Raw genomic sequence first — 15,277 nt, 5'->3', positions numbered from 1 at the left:
CACTACAGTCAGTTTATGTGGTGCTGGGGATCGAACCCAGGGCCTCATGTATGTTAGAGAAACACTCTACCAGCTAAGCCGCGTCCCCAGCTTGGATACTGGCATTACAGTGAGAACAAAACTTCATAAAATAAATAAATAAATAAATAAAAAAAGCAGAACAAGCCATCTATATTCTCAATCTGAAAATGAAAACAAATGTTTCAAGTGCCCGTTAGTGTCTCCTCCCTGCTTCCCTCCTCTTGCCCATCAGCCTCACCTGCTTTCTCAGCTGGGACCCAAGTCAGCTATTTGATCTGTGTCCTATCAGGCCGTCCCGTGGCTGTGCACAGCATTTGACTTTCATTTGTACAATTCCTTACTTAAGGCTTTTAACCCGAGGCACTTAACTAGTGCGGCTCAGCAGTGTTGTACACAGTAAAGCTAACCCTGCAGGAGTCGCTGAAGAAGGCAGAGCCACTGAACCTTGTGGGTTTCGTTTTCCAACACGGGAACTCAGGGCCCTTCCTGTGTTTCCATTTGTTCATTTTTCTTTCTCTAATTATTATTCTTTTTCCAAGACAGGGTCTTATGTAGCATAGGCTGGCTTCGAACTAGCTAAGGATTACTTTGGTGCCTCTACCTCCTGTGTACTGAGACCTCAGGAGTGCCCGGTCCATTCGGTGCTGGACTAGAACCCAGGGCTCCCTGCACACTAGGCAGGCACCCAGCGCTCTCCCTTGCTTTTTAGCTCTCCATGTACCCCCATTTTGGCCATTTCTCTTCACTTCAGCACCTCACCTAGAAAGCACACTGCGAAGTAGTCTAGGTATGGGGCAGGCTCTCAGAAAGCGGAGAATCTGAAAGTGCTTACTCCTACGATTGTCTAAAAGAAAATCTGAGCGTTTGCAAATTCCACTTACACCCCTCTGCACCCTTCCTCCACGGCCCACAAACAGACCGGCAGGGTTTGGCTCCACCGGAGATTTATAGGGGACGTATCTGGAGCTCTTTCCATCCTGGTCTGTTCAAGTCCAGTTGGCTGAGGCTCAGGGCAAAGTGCCAGGCCTAGATTTCGGGGGCAGGGGGAGGATCGTCCAGAGAGATAGGGGCGGATGTGATTTGGCGGCTGTGTGCGATCTGGCACAGCGTTTTCCGTGCTGCGCGGTGTTCCTTTTCTTAAGCTCGGTACAGGCACTTAGAAGACCGTTCATCATCTCAAAGCATCAAGGCCGCACCTACTTGGCACCAGAAGCATCCCGAAGGTCTTTGAAAAAATGGTATCTGAGCGAGAGGCCCAGGAACCGCAACAGAATGGCACTGCGTGGTACTAAGAGGTCATGTGATACCGGCATTTCACGGGAAATTAGGCTATTTTCCTGTTGCTGACAATCAGAACATTGGAGGCAGAACAGAAAAGGCAGGACGTTTTCTATCTGTTTTCAATGGAGAAGTGAAAACATCAGCACGCACACATTTTTAAGTGAAACTATATTTCTCAGACAAATAAAATGAAAAACTGGTGTTGAGATTTTTCGCTCTTTTTCTCTTTGCCTTTCTTGATTTTATATGATTCCTAAGTAAAGAGGAACAAAATGCTGCCCCACCCCTCAAAACAAAGCTGCCTCCTCCTACCACTTGCCAATCTTTTCAAGAATATTTTCCACCCCCGACTGGGGATTTCTGATTTGTGATAATATAGGATAGGCCGGCTGCAGGCTTTGGGAAGAGGTGTCCCGGAGCTGGGTGGTGGAGATCAACACTTTGTGTAAGCAAGTGTGCCGTGATTTCACTGCTGTCAGAACAGAGGAGTGTCTGTTTTTAAGGCTCTAAGTAAGATATCTGGAGTCAGCTTTGCAGGAAGAAGTCAGGGGGAAAAAACAGGCTTAAGAATAAGTTACCAGGCAGTGAAGCAGCCTGGGATACATAGTTCCAGGCTAGTCTTAGCTACAGTGTGAAACCCTGTCTTGTAAATAAATAAGCAAACATAGTCATGTATTCCTTAAACATAATCAAATTGTGTTGAAAGTTCAATATCCACAGCAGAGCAGTGCCTGCCTCAAGTCCCAGCTACTTAGGAGACTGAGTAAGATCATAAAAATCCAGGAGTTTGAAGCCAATCTGGGCAACAGAGCACAGCTCCCTCTCCAAATCAAGGAGGAAGTAAAGGAAGCAGGAAAGGAAGTAAAGGAAGGAAGGAAGGAAGAAAGGGAGGGAGGGAGGGAGGGAGGGAGGGAGGGAGGGAGGGAGGGAGGAAGGAAGGAAGGAAGGAAGGAAGGAAGGAAGGAAGGAAGGAAGGAAGGAAGGAAGGAAAGGAAGGAAGGAAGGAAGAAGGGAGGAATGGAGGAAGGAGGGAGAGGCAGGCTGAGGAAGGGAGGAGGGAGCCATCTTACCTGTGAAGGCCTTAATGAAGGCTGTTGAAGAATCAGGAAGTCACATGACCCCCAAGGCCCTTTCAGATCTCGGGTTCTTCCCTCAGCCAACCCTTTCTCTGAAGCGAGGCAGTTATTAGATTAGGAGGGAGACACACGGGAAGAGACCGGCACATTTTGAGTGGCTCATGCTCTTCCCACCTGCCTTGTGCGTCCTGGTGGGCAGGGTGGTTTGGGGACAGACACCATGATGACAGCCTGATGCCACTTTTTTGTTTTTGTTGGTGTTTGTTTGTTTTTTCAAGTCCAGTCACTGGAACATTCTACCCAGCTGATAATTGCTCTTTCTTTCTCATTAGCACCTTCCTCAGTTACTAAGAAAATGACCTCTGTTACCACAAAATTAAAATGTCAACAACATATGAGGCCAGCACCAAGCATTCCTCATGTACTCCAGGAGGACACAATAGGGTAACCAGGAAACCCTGACCACAGCTTCTGGCTGCAGAAAACAAATGAGAAACATCAGCTCCCCCAGTGTATGAGGAATAGCTCACCTTTGCATGCTCCCTTTAATATTTGAAGAGGTTTGTTATTGTTGTTGTTGTTTTATCTTTGTTTTTGTTTGTTTGTTTGTTTGTTTTTCAAGACAAGGTTTCTCTGTGTAACTGCTCTAGCTGTCCTGGAACTCACTCTGTAGACCAGGCTGGCCTCAAATTCACAGAGATCTACCTGCCTCTGCCTCCCAAGTGCTGGGATTAAAGGCGTGCGCCACCACCTGGCTTTTGAAGGATATTTCCACACCTGTCCTGTGGTTGTGTCACTCCAGTCCTCCAGCACACCAGTAACACCTACAGTGACAGGTGTACAACAGTGTACAACGGTGGGCAGGGGACTGCCCCCATGCAAACAGGAACCTGAGTAAGACGTTCCGACGTGGGGTGGGACTGGGGTCTGGAGGAAGGGAGTCTGACGTGGAGTGGTTTGGTCCCGTTGAAGCAAATATTTGAAAGAAATAAAGGAATGTGGATATCCGCAGGAAGGTCATTCTGGGGAGAAGAGGCAAGAGGTGGGAAACCTGAAGTAGGAAGGTGCTGGACATGTACAAGAAGGGGGAGGGACGGCTGACCAGACAGCCCAGCGGGCAAAGCATTTGCTCTGAAAGCCTGACCACTTGAGTTAGCTCCCTGAAGCCCACACGGTGTTGAAGGGAAGAACTACCTCCCATTGTCCTGAGCTCTCCACACACTGCTTGGCACATGCACAGCCCCTAACTCCGCCATCACACAAACAGACAATAAGAAGTACATTTTAAAAAGAAAGAAAGAAAAAGATGAAATGGCTGAGCAGCGGGAGCCCAGCAGGGCACAGTGAAAGACAAGGAAAGAAGATGCTGTGAGGCTGCTCCTCCTTCTCAGAAGGGGAGACTTAGGAGATAAACAAGTCGCCTTGCAGGGAGGGCATTGACAAGATGCAGGTGAAAGGTGGCTCGGTTCAGGTTCTTAGTGAAAGCCTTGTTTCTCTAGATCCATCTTGAGGGCAGTGTTAACAAGACCCAGTGGTGAGTTAGGTTCAAAGGAGAAGAAAAAACGAATAAGGAAGATGTTGATTTTGGAAGTGGGAAAGGAGGGATTGTCCCCTACTGACATGGGAGACATTTACTTAGACTACCCTCCCGACAAACAGGATAGATGAACAAGATGAGATGCAGAGGTTGTCCTAGTAGTCCCCAGATAAAAGGATTCCTGCTGGCTCAAGACACCAGTAAGGATCCAAACAGGGCCTCCCCCAAATCAGACAGAGCCAGGCCTCAGAAATGCAGTCCTGATGTTAAGCAAGCATAAAAATTAGTTTAAAAATTGAAGTTAGGAGAACAGAGAAGAAAAATTAGAGAACACTATCTGGGGCTGAGGACACAGCCATGCCTGCCTTTGCTGCCCAGGTTTAGTGGGAAGAGGAAGACCATCAGCAAAAGAAGAGATGTGCCCAAACAAGGAACGAATGCATCGGGCCCAATTCCCACTGTCTTCCAGAGTTCTACTCCCATAGCCACCAAGGGATGGGCTCTGGTAGTGTCCCAGTTTCCAGAGGAGGAGGTGATATGGCCGTATAGCTGTGGAGAACAAGGCCAGCCTGGAGTCCAAGGAAGGACAAATCAAGTCCACTCCTCTCCCTGTTCCTCGCATGGCTTTCGGGACAGCAGCAGGACCAGCACAGTATGAATGAAGCAGGCACATAACATGCTCACTTGCATTATGGGATACTGACTTTGATCCAGCTCAAAACCCTCTAAATTTGCTACTTCACTAAGGAAGAAATTTGGGGTGGCAGTGAGGCCGGCCAGTGACTAGATTTAGATTGTCACTCTGTTAAAAATCAGGATGGAAGGAGATTAATGGTAGATCACTTGCCCGGTGTGTGTAAAGCTGTGGGTTCTATTCCTAATGCTCCAAGACAGACTTCTGAGGCTCGAGGCAACGGCTCAGTAGGCAACGTGCTGGCCACACCAACACGAGGACCTGAATTCACATCCCTATCAGGCTTCCTGGCATGTGCATGTCATTCCAGTGAGGTAGAGACAGGAGCAACCTTGGTGCTCACTGGCAAGCTAGTACAACCAAATTGGTGAACTCCAAGTTCTGTGAGAGATCCTGTCTCAAAAACAAGTTAGAGAGCAATTAATGAGGCAGCTAGCGTTGACCTCTGGCCACACACACATGAACACACATATACATGAACACACACAATTTTTAAAGAATAAAAAAAATATCAAGACTTCTAATCAATTTACTGAAGAAAATGAAAAATTGCTTGAAATACGAGCTACAGAGAGGCTGCCCAAGGGCCCATCAGAAGGTTTGGGGGCTTCATGAGAGTCTGTATAGGAGATAACACCGTTGTCTCCACCCAGCTAGGGAGTCTCCAGCTTACTTAAGAGGAAGCTGCCAGGAGGTTCGCCCCTTGGGGAGGAGATAGAGCTGAATAAACATGCATTTATTCAGTGCTGACACACCCAGAACTACGACAGGCCAGTGAGAAGCTCTGGTCTCTGTCACCAATTTGTTTATAATCTGATTAAAGAGAGATCTCCTGCATAAGCTTTGTAAGCAACTCGTTATGGCAAACCTAACTGCAGGCTAGCCCAGGTGAGTCGGTAACAGATATTTGTTGCAGAAATGGTTTCTGCAATCCTGTCATTCAGACAGAAGGAGATCTGTGGGCCTTAGCTTGCAGAGAAAGCTCCTGGCTGGTAGCCAAAATGTGGGATGTATGCTGGACAGGCATGGCAGCAGACAAGGGAAGAGCATCCTCTGGGAGGGACATCTATGCACAGCATTCATCCAAACAGGGCTTAATACCCAGTATATATGAGAAACCCAAACAAGTCAAAAGAAAAATTAATAAAAATAATCCTATAAGAAAATGATCTGACTAGGCATTTCTCAGGAGACACACAAATGGACAAGAATGTGAAAAAATCCTCTACATCATGAATTGTAAGGGAAAATACAATGAGACACCTCCACCCCCAACCCCCAGTAAGAATAGCTGTTTTCAAAATGATTAACAATTACTGCAGGATAGAGGGGGGTAGGGAAAGGAAAAACTTTTCACTCAGGGATTTAACTAGGACAGCCATGGGGAACAGTATGAAAGTGTCCTAGTTAGGGTTTCCACTGCTGTGAAGAGACACCATGACCATGGCAACTCTTATAAAGAAAACCTTTTAACTGAGGTGGCAGCTTACATTTTCAGAGGTCCATTATCATCATGGTACAACATGGTAGCCTGCAGGTAGACATGATACTAGAGAATTAGCTCAGAGTCCTACATCTTGACTCAGAGGCAACAGGAAGTGGTCTGTCTCACTGGGTGTAGCCTGAACATAGGAGATCTCAAAGTCCATACCCACAGTGACATGCTTCCTCCAACAAGGCCACACCTCCTAATAGTGCCACTCCCTTTGGGGGTCATTTTCTTTTAAACCACCACAGGAGGCCACTCAAAAACCACTCAAAGCAGCAAGATACGGTAGGTTGTTCCCATACTCAGAGCTTGGGAGGCTGAGGCAGGAGGAGCTCCATAGTCAAAGGCCAGCATGTGCCTCAGAGTAAGATCCTGTCTCAAAAATCAAAGTCAGGACTAGAGAGAGGACTGTGTATTTCAGAGCACTTGTTCTTGCAGAGGACCTGGATTTGGTTCCTAGCACTCACGTGGCAGCCCACAACCATCTGTAACTCTAGTGAGAAGATCTGTCTCCTCTTTTTGGCCCCCAAGGGATCCTGCACACAAGTGGTGCACATAAACTCATATATGTACACATAAATAAAAAGTAAAACTGGGCATGGTGTTGCACACCTTTAATCCCAGCACTCAGGAGGCAGAGGCAGGTGGATCTCTGTGAGCTCTAGGCTCACCTGGTCTACATAGTGAGTTCCAGACCAGCCACAGCTACATAGTGATACCCTGTCTCAAAAATGACCACAAAAAATAATGATAATGAAAAGTAAAATAAAAAAATTAAAAATAGTTTGATCCATCTGATCTAGCAATCCCATATCTAGGAACATACTCAGTGAGCTAAAGGTCGTCTGCATCCCGTGTTCACTATCACTCTAGGGAAAATAACCAAGACACAAAATTAACCCAGGTGTCCACCAACAAATAAGCAGATATGAGACATGTGGTACATATACACCAAGGTATATTCATTCATAAATATGAAACATGTGGTACATATACACAGAGGGATATTCATTCATAAATATGAAACATGTGGTACATATACACCAAGGTATATTCATTCATAAATATGAAACATGTGGTACATATACACAGAGGGATATTCATTCATAAATATGAAATATACGATACATATACACAGAGGGATATTCATTCATAAATATGAAATATATGGTACATATATACAAAGGAATATTCATTCATAAGTATGAAACATGTGGTACATATACACCAAGGTATATTCATTCATAACTATGAAACATGTGGTACATATACACAAAGGGATATTCATTCATAAATATGAAACATGTGGTACATATACACAAAGGGATATTCATTCATAAATATGAAACGTGGTACATATACACAAAGGGATATTCATTCATAACTATGAAACATGTGGTTACATATACACAAAGGGATATTATTCATCCATAAATAGGAAATCTTGCTAATTTGAGAGAACATAGATGAGCCTAGATGCTATGTGAAAGAAGGCAGGTAGAGATACAAACAGTCCTCATTCCCACTCAAAAGTTGGGCCCGTAGAAGTCAAGAGCAAAGGATAGCATGATGTATAGCAAATGGGGATGGTCACAATAATCCAGTGAGATAAGAATCTATTCTAGGGTTTGGGGATTTAGCTCAGTGGTAGAGTGCTCGCCTAGCAAGTGCAAGGCCCTGGGTTTGGTCCTCAGCTCCGGAAAAAAAGAAAGAAAAAAAAAAAAAGAATCTATTCTAGTGTTGGTCTCTATAGCCTGAGAGGTAGCTATAGTTAATTTATTGAATGTCTCCTTTTTCTCCCTTTTTGTTTTTGTTTTTAAACAGGATCTTAGCCCCCCGCCTCAGCTTCTCTAGTGCTGTATGCTAGTGTGGGCCACCACAGTTGTCCTAGATTTTGAGACAAGGTCTTGTTACATAGCTCATGCTGACCACTCATTATGTAGCCAAAACTGGCTTTGAACTCAAGACCTTCCTTGTAGCTGGAGTTTTCTCCAGTCCACTCAGCTCCTGCAGCCACTCAGACCCAAGTAAACACACAGAGACTTATATTACTTATAAACTGTATGGTCGTGGCAGGCTTCTTGCTAGCTAGATCTTATATCTTAAATTAACCCATTTCTATTAATCTGTAAGTTGCCACGTGGCTCATGGCTTACCAGTATCTTTTACATCTTACTTCTCATGGCAGCCAGCAGCGTCTCCTGACTCAGCCTTCCACTTCCCAGAATTCTCTTCTCTCTTTGTCCTGCCTATACTTCCTGCCTGGCTACTGGCCAGTCAGCACTTTATTTATTAACCAGTCAGAACAACACATTCATAGCATATAGAGAATCCCACAGCACTTCCTACCTTAGTCCCCCAAGTGCTAGGAAAACAGACATGTACCACTATGCCTAACTATGTACATCTCCTGTGCTATCCATGTCTCCTGACTTTTGTTATGACACCGTAACTCATGACCAAAATGTTGTACATTACCCAGAGCTGAGACTGAAGTGTTAGGGGACATGGGAGCATTGTGACTTGCCTGCAGCCTGGAGGCCCCACCAGTAGACAGATATCTGTCCTTATTGGTAATGGGTAAGTATGTCTTTGTTGACTACTGGTACCCTGAACAGTGTCGAGGTTGATGGTCCACAGGCTCTAAATTGAAGTCTATGTAGAGGGGATTCACCCTGGAACCGACAAAGCTCAAGCCACAGGCCCCTTCCCAGGGCTTGAGTTCTTTCTGTAGCTCATTTGTGTGAGCATACTGTTTATAAAATAGACACAAATAACATAGTTTTCACTGATGATCTATCTTCTAGTTTAATTCCTGTTGCCGTGATAAAAATATCCTTATAAAAATCGATTTGGGCCGGGCGGTGGTGGCGGCGCACGCCTTTAATCCCAGCACTCAGGAGGCAGAGGCAGGTGGATCTCTGTGAGTTCGAGGCCAGCCTGGACTACCAAGTGAGTTCCAGGAAAAGGCACAAAGCTACACAGAGAAACCCTATCTTGAAAAACAAAAAAAAACAAAAAAAAAATTGATTTGGAAGAGAAAGGGTTATTTTAACTTAGTGCTCCATGGTGTATGTAGTCCATCAGTGCAGGAAGTCAGCAGCAGGAGGGAAAAGGACCATCATCCATAGTCAAGAGCAGAGAGAACTGGATACACCCAGGCTTACCTCAGAGCCCACACCCAAATCCAGGGAAGGGTCCACTGCAGTGGGCTACATCTTCAATTTCCAGCACCTACATGGCATCTTGCAACTTTCTCTAACTCCAGTTCCAGGGGATCCAGTGTTCTCATCTCTCCAGACACCAGGCGGGCACATGATGCACAGACATACATGCAGACAAAACACTCATAAAAATAAAAATAAAAATAAAAATCTAAAAAGAAAAGAAAAACTGCCTGGAATCATGTCCACAGGCCAACCTGATCTAAACTCTTCAAGGCTCTTTAGAGAGTCTAGATTATTGCAATTTGAGGATTCAAACCAACCATCAGGGTCAAATAAAACATCTCTCCTCTTGTGCCGCCACAGCTGGTTTATGAATGCCTGGGGACAGAACCCAGGCTTCATGCACACACACTAGATAAGCATGCTATCAACTGAGCTGCACCCCAGACTCTCTAGTCTACTTTTCCTCATGCTTTCTGTTAACTGGAGATGGACTAGCCATGGGAATTTCTAGCTGAGTCAGATAAGGACATGTCAAGGATACATTGATTTGTGGTTTAATTGGATGCATTAATGCAGCACACATATATTTCTGTGTGGACCTGTTATTATTTTCCTTTTTTAAATTAATTTTTTCATTTATTTTACATACGAACCACAGTTTCCCCTCTCTCCTCTCTTCCTGTTCCCTCTACCACTGCCTCTGGTCTGTCCCCCATCCACTCCTCCTCCATTCAGAAAGTGGCAGGCCACCCATGGGAGTCAACAAAGCATGTCATATTGAGGCCAGACTGAGCTCCTCCCCCACATCAAGGCTGGGAGAGGCACCACTGCATGGAGAACAGATTTCAAAAAGCCGGCTCATGAACCAGGGAAAGATCCTGATCCCACTGCTACAAACAGACCAAGCTGCACAACTGTCATCCACATGACAGGGCCAGGTCGGTCCCATGCAGGCTCCCTAGGTGTCGTGGACCTGTTATTTTTTAAATGCCCTGGTCTAGAAGGCTTGTAGGAACACTCTGTCTAGTACTGGGAAGGAAGGGAGGTGGTCACCACTACGCTGTGTTCTAAGGTGTCTGGCACCAGAACTATGAAGGCTGAGGAGGTTCAAAATAAATTTGACCAGCAGTGGGTTTGAAAAACGGTCTTCAGAGATTGGATGAACACCAGGTCAAAATGGAGATGTGTCCTGCGGCAAGCAGAGTATGTGGGTTAACAATAGTTTCCTCCTTCTCATTTGTTCTTTTGAGATGGGGTCTTACTCTAACCATATCCCAGGTGGGTCCCAAACTTGCAGCAGGTCCTCCTGCCTCAACCTCCTAGGTCTGCAATTACAGGCAATTACCATATTTCCTAGTTCATTTGTCTTTCTTCCTCTTTTTCACTATTTGTTCTTCTCTCACGCATTACATCCTGGCTAGTTCCCCTCCTCCCTCTCCTCCCAGTTGCCTTCCTCACCTCCGTCTCCCCTGACCCATTTCTCCTGCACTTCCCTTCAGAAAGGAGCAGCCCTCCCAGGGTAGCAACTGAACATGGCCTAGCAAGCTACCCAGTAGGAGGAAAAGGTCCCAAGCACAGGCAAAAGAGTCGGAGATTCCAGGGAGTTTCCTCTGCACTAGGTCTCCATATCGCCCTCCGAGTGCCCTGCCCCCAATTCGTTGTTTCTCCCAGTAATTTCCCCCAACACCTGATCTCTCCTGTTTCCATCCCTACCAGCAAAATCTATTCTATTCTATTTCCCCTTCCCAGAGAGATCTATGCATCCCTTCTTGATCCCTCCTTGTTACTTAGCCTCTCTGGGTCTGTGGATTGTAGCATGGTTATCCTTTAGTTTACACTCAATACCCACTTATAAGTGAGTAAATACTATGTTTGTCTTTCTGGGTCTGGGTTACCTCACTCAGGGTGAATTTTTTCTAGTTCCATCCATTTGCCTGCAAATTTCATGATGTCATTTTTTTAAACAGCTGAGTAATACTCTAGTGTGTAAACGTACCACATTTTCTTTATTTTTTGGTTGAGAGTCATCTAGGTTGTTTCCAGGTTCTGGCTATTACAAATAATGAACATAGTTGAGCAAGTATCCTTGTGGTATGATTGATCGTCCTTTGGGTATATGCCCAGTAGTGGTATAGCTGGATTTTGAGGTAGATTGGTTCCCAATTTCCTGAGGAACCGCCATATTGATTTCCATAGTGGCTCTACAGGTTTGCACTCTCACCTTGCTCCACATCCTTTCCAGCATGAGCTGTCACTTGTTTTTGATCTTAGCCATTCTGACAGGTGTAATATGGAATCTCAGGTCATTTTGATTTGCATTTCCATGGTGGCTAAAGATGTTGAACACTGCTTTAGGTGGTTTTGGCCATTTGAGATTCTTCAATTGAGAATTCTCTGTTTAAATCTGCACCCCCAATGTCTAGTTTGAGTTCTTTATATATTTTGGATATTAGCCCTCTGTTGGATGTGGAGTTGGTTAAATCTTTTCCCATTCTGTAGGGTACCATTTTTGTCCTATTGATGGTGTCCTTTGCCTTACAAAGCTTTTTAGTTTCATGAGGTCCCATTTATTAATTGTTGATTTTAGTGCCTGCATGATTGTTTTTCTATTCAGGAAGTTGTTTCCTGTGCCAACTTGTTCAAGGCTATCCCCCACTTTCTCTTCTATCAGGTTCAGTGTTCTGGTTTTATGTTGAGGTCTTTGATCTCCTTGGACTTGAGTTTGTGCAGGGTGATAGATATGGATCTATTTGCAGTCTTCTACATATGAACATCCAGCTAGACCAGCACCATTTGTTGGTGATTTTTATTTTTAAAAGGGTACACAAAATATAACTTTTGGAACTGCAAGTTTGAGACCAGCCTAGAACACACAAGTTCCAGGCCAGCCGGAGTTATGTGTGAAACTCTGTCTCAAATATATATATGTATGTATAGTGGGATTTCCACATTTATAGAAGATTAAATTGTATTAGCCTCATAAATAATAAGTTATGTCTGTATGTGAAACCCAAGCTATCAAAAATCACTTTCAAGAAGCTGTGCTAGGGGACATGGATTGCAGTTTAGGAAGTAGAGTTTGTCTAGCAGACATGGGGCCTTGGAGTAGGTCAACATCCATAAATGTGAGATGGCACACGCATGTAATCCCAGAACTCAGTGGGCAGAGGCAAGAGGATAAGAAATTCAAGGTCATCTTCAGCTACATAGCCAGCTGGAGGCCAGCCTGGGCTACAAGGGACCCTATCTCAGAAAAAAGAAAGAAAGGAAGGAAGGAAGGAGGGAAGGGGGAGGGAATGAGAAAGAGGGAACCATGCTAAAGGATCATATTATACTATCTTTCTGCTTTGTCTATTAATAAAAATAATTTTACAAAATCACAGACACACTGGAAGATCAAAAGTTCAAACTAAGGATGTGGGAGAAAGAGATGTCAAGGAGCTGATTTTTTTTAAAAAAATCCTTTTTTGATCCCAGCATGTGGGAGGCAGAGGAAGGCAGATCTCTGTGAGTTCAAAGCCAGCCTGGTCCAAGAAAGTCAGGACTACACAGAGAAACTGTCTCAAAAAATTTAAAATCCATTTTGAAACGTTGAGAACACATGTGATCTTTGTCCTCACTGTAATTTGTTGTGAGTTCTTACTGTAAATACAACCCACTTCCCTGCCTGCATTTTTATTTGTTGGTTTCTGTTGTTTTCTGAAATACACAACTTCCATCATGTGATCTCCTGGCCCCACGGTCTTGATTCACCTTCTAAGCGTGCACATTAGTGTGTCTAACTGGAAACTGGCCTTCTGGGAGTGTGGGTCTGTTTATCTGGGAGAGACAACTTGTTATTTTGCTCCCAGGCAGAGACTGTCAGTGTTTTCATATTACATAATGCACGAGTCATGTGTCAGCCCATTGTATTATTGTTGCCTTAGACATATTACCTCTTGTTCAAAACCCCCTGGACACAATTAATTGCAAGACACAGAAGGTTTTAAAAATGGGCATGTGTGGAGGTTAGAGTACAACTTGATAGAGTCAGTTCTCTTTCCAACAAATGGGTCTCAGGGATCAAGCTCAGGTCATCAGGCTTCTAGACAAGCCCCTTTATGGCACCAACACTAGATATAGAGTTTTGTTTTTGTTTTAAATCAACTGTTACCATATTTTTTATGTGCAGCAATTTTTAACTAAAACATCACTTATTGAAAAGAACTAGTAAGAAATGAACTAAATAAAACTCTGCTCCCTCTGCCTGTTACCCACCAGAGGGCTGTGTGAGGGCAGAGCAGAGGCAGGGACAAGTGCAGTTGAAAAGGTCCAGGTCCCCGGACACAGCAGCCTCAGGACTTGATTCATTAGGAGAATTTTACTGCCTCCTTGTGGCTTTGTCTGGAAGAGTCAAAGCAGAAAAGGTGAGGTAAACTATAAACCACTGTAAGTCTTCCCATTCAGTTTGAAGCTTTTTTCTCCAGTTACTTCTGGGATTAGTGTCTTTCCGCACACAATTCGGTGCTGTCATCAAAGGAAAGGGGAACAGGAAACAACAGAAAGGGGGAAGAGGAAGAGCAGGGAGGGGGAAGAAGGGGCAAGGAAGGGCACGAGGAGGAGGAAGAATAAAGAGGTGGGGGAGGAAGAAAGCTGAGAAGGAGGGAGGAGGGAAAGAGGAAACAGGAAACAGTAGTTTGGAAGTCAGGCTTCGTGCTGCACTCCCGTAATCCCCACTCAGGAGGGTCAGAATTGAAGGTCATGTTCAGCTAGAGCAACTTCAAGGCCAGCCTGGGCTACCTAAGAGCTTACACGCCACCCCCAAGAGGAAAGAAGGTAAGGAAAACTAGGTGGGGGTCTAAGCACAGTTACCGACACCTGAAAACTACGTAATTTCACTTCTCTGAGCACCCTCGCCCTCAGAGATCCCTGAGCCCTGCAGAGCAACTAATCGGCTGCATATGAAGCTCTGTGCGGGGCACAGATGCCAAGAAGGTGATTCTGTTGCTGTCATTAAACATAATGATGTCATATTTACTAGGTACCATGATGCTTAGCAGTTCAAGACAGTGAGAGAGAAATAGAGGTGAAGGAGCAAATTCTGCAGTGGAGACCAGGCTGACTGTCTCTGCAAACACACGGTGGACAAACATCCTCTACAGGAAGTCTGGGGTCCCTCTTGTGGGCAGAATTACAGAGGCTGGGGCCAGCCAGGGTGCACCTCCCTCTCCCCAGTAGTCAGAGGACAGAGACAATGAAGAGATTCTGACGTTCAAGGTACCCATCACTCTGTTAAAGCTCTTGAAGAGTGAAGAAGGTGTGCACATACAAGGCTGACCTGCCGGCCCCGGCAGATGCCCGACGACCCGGTGTGCCTCTCCTTTCCAGAGGGGATATGTGGGCTAAATAGTAATGGACACTGAGCTAAACTTGGAGAAACTGGGTTTTTGGTTTCTTTTTTAAACTACCTGACTTGACCTCAGAGCTGATGCCCATGACTTCCTGGGCTCCCCTAACTCCTCAGCTCATGAACCCAGAGCAGGCAGAGGGTTGCAGCAGCATCTCCTGTAGTCCAGGCTGGCCTCAAACTGCCATGCTGATTGGAAACTTCCTTCCCTCTCTTCCTGAGTCAGCTTCTATTACAGTAGTAAAATGCCCGAATTAGACGACACATAAGGAGGAAAGGTCTGTCTGGGCTCCTCTCAAAAACTTCACTCCACCACACCACACAGGAAGGGGCCAGGGTGGGTCCCAGTGCTCACTTCCAGAGCATGCCCAAATGGCCTGATTTCCTTCCACTAAGCCCCACCTCCAGGAGGTTCTACCGCCTCCCAACAGCATCACAGGCTGGGGACCCATGGGCAACACTTCTCCAAGTCATTAGGGCCACAGTGGAAAATCAAAACAAAACCCCAGATGTTCCATGTGGTAAGAAAATAAAAATCACTAAAACATAGCAGTTAGGTGAAGACTGCACATGGTATATTTGTGTCTTACAAAAGGAAGGGGTACCAATATTTGGTACCATTT

This window comes from Peromyscus maniculatus, chromosome 19 (assembly GCF_049852395.1).
Source record: "Peromyscus maniculatus bairdii isolate BWxNUB_F1_BW_parent chromosome 19, HU_Pman_BW_mat_3.1, whole genome shotgun sequence".
Classification (NCBI taxonomy): Eukaryota; Metazoa; Chordata; class Mammalia; order Rodentia; family Cricetidae; genus Peromyscus; species Peromyscus maniculatus.
Note: the sequence above shows the minus strand (reverse complement) of the source record.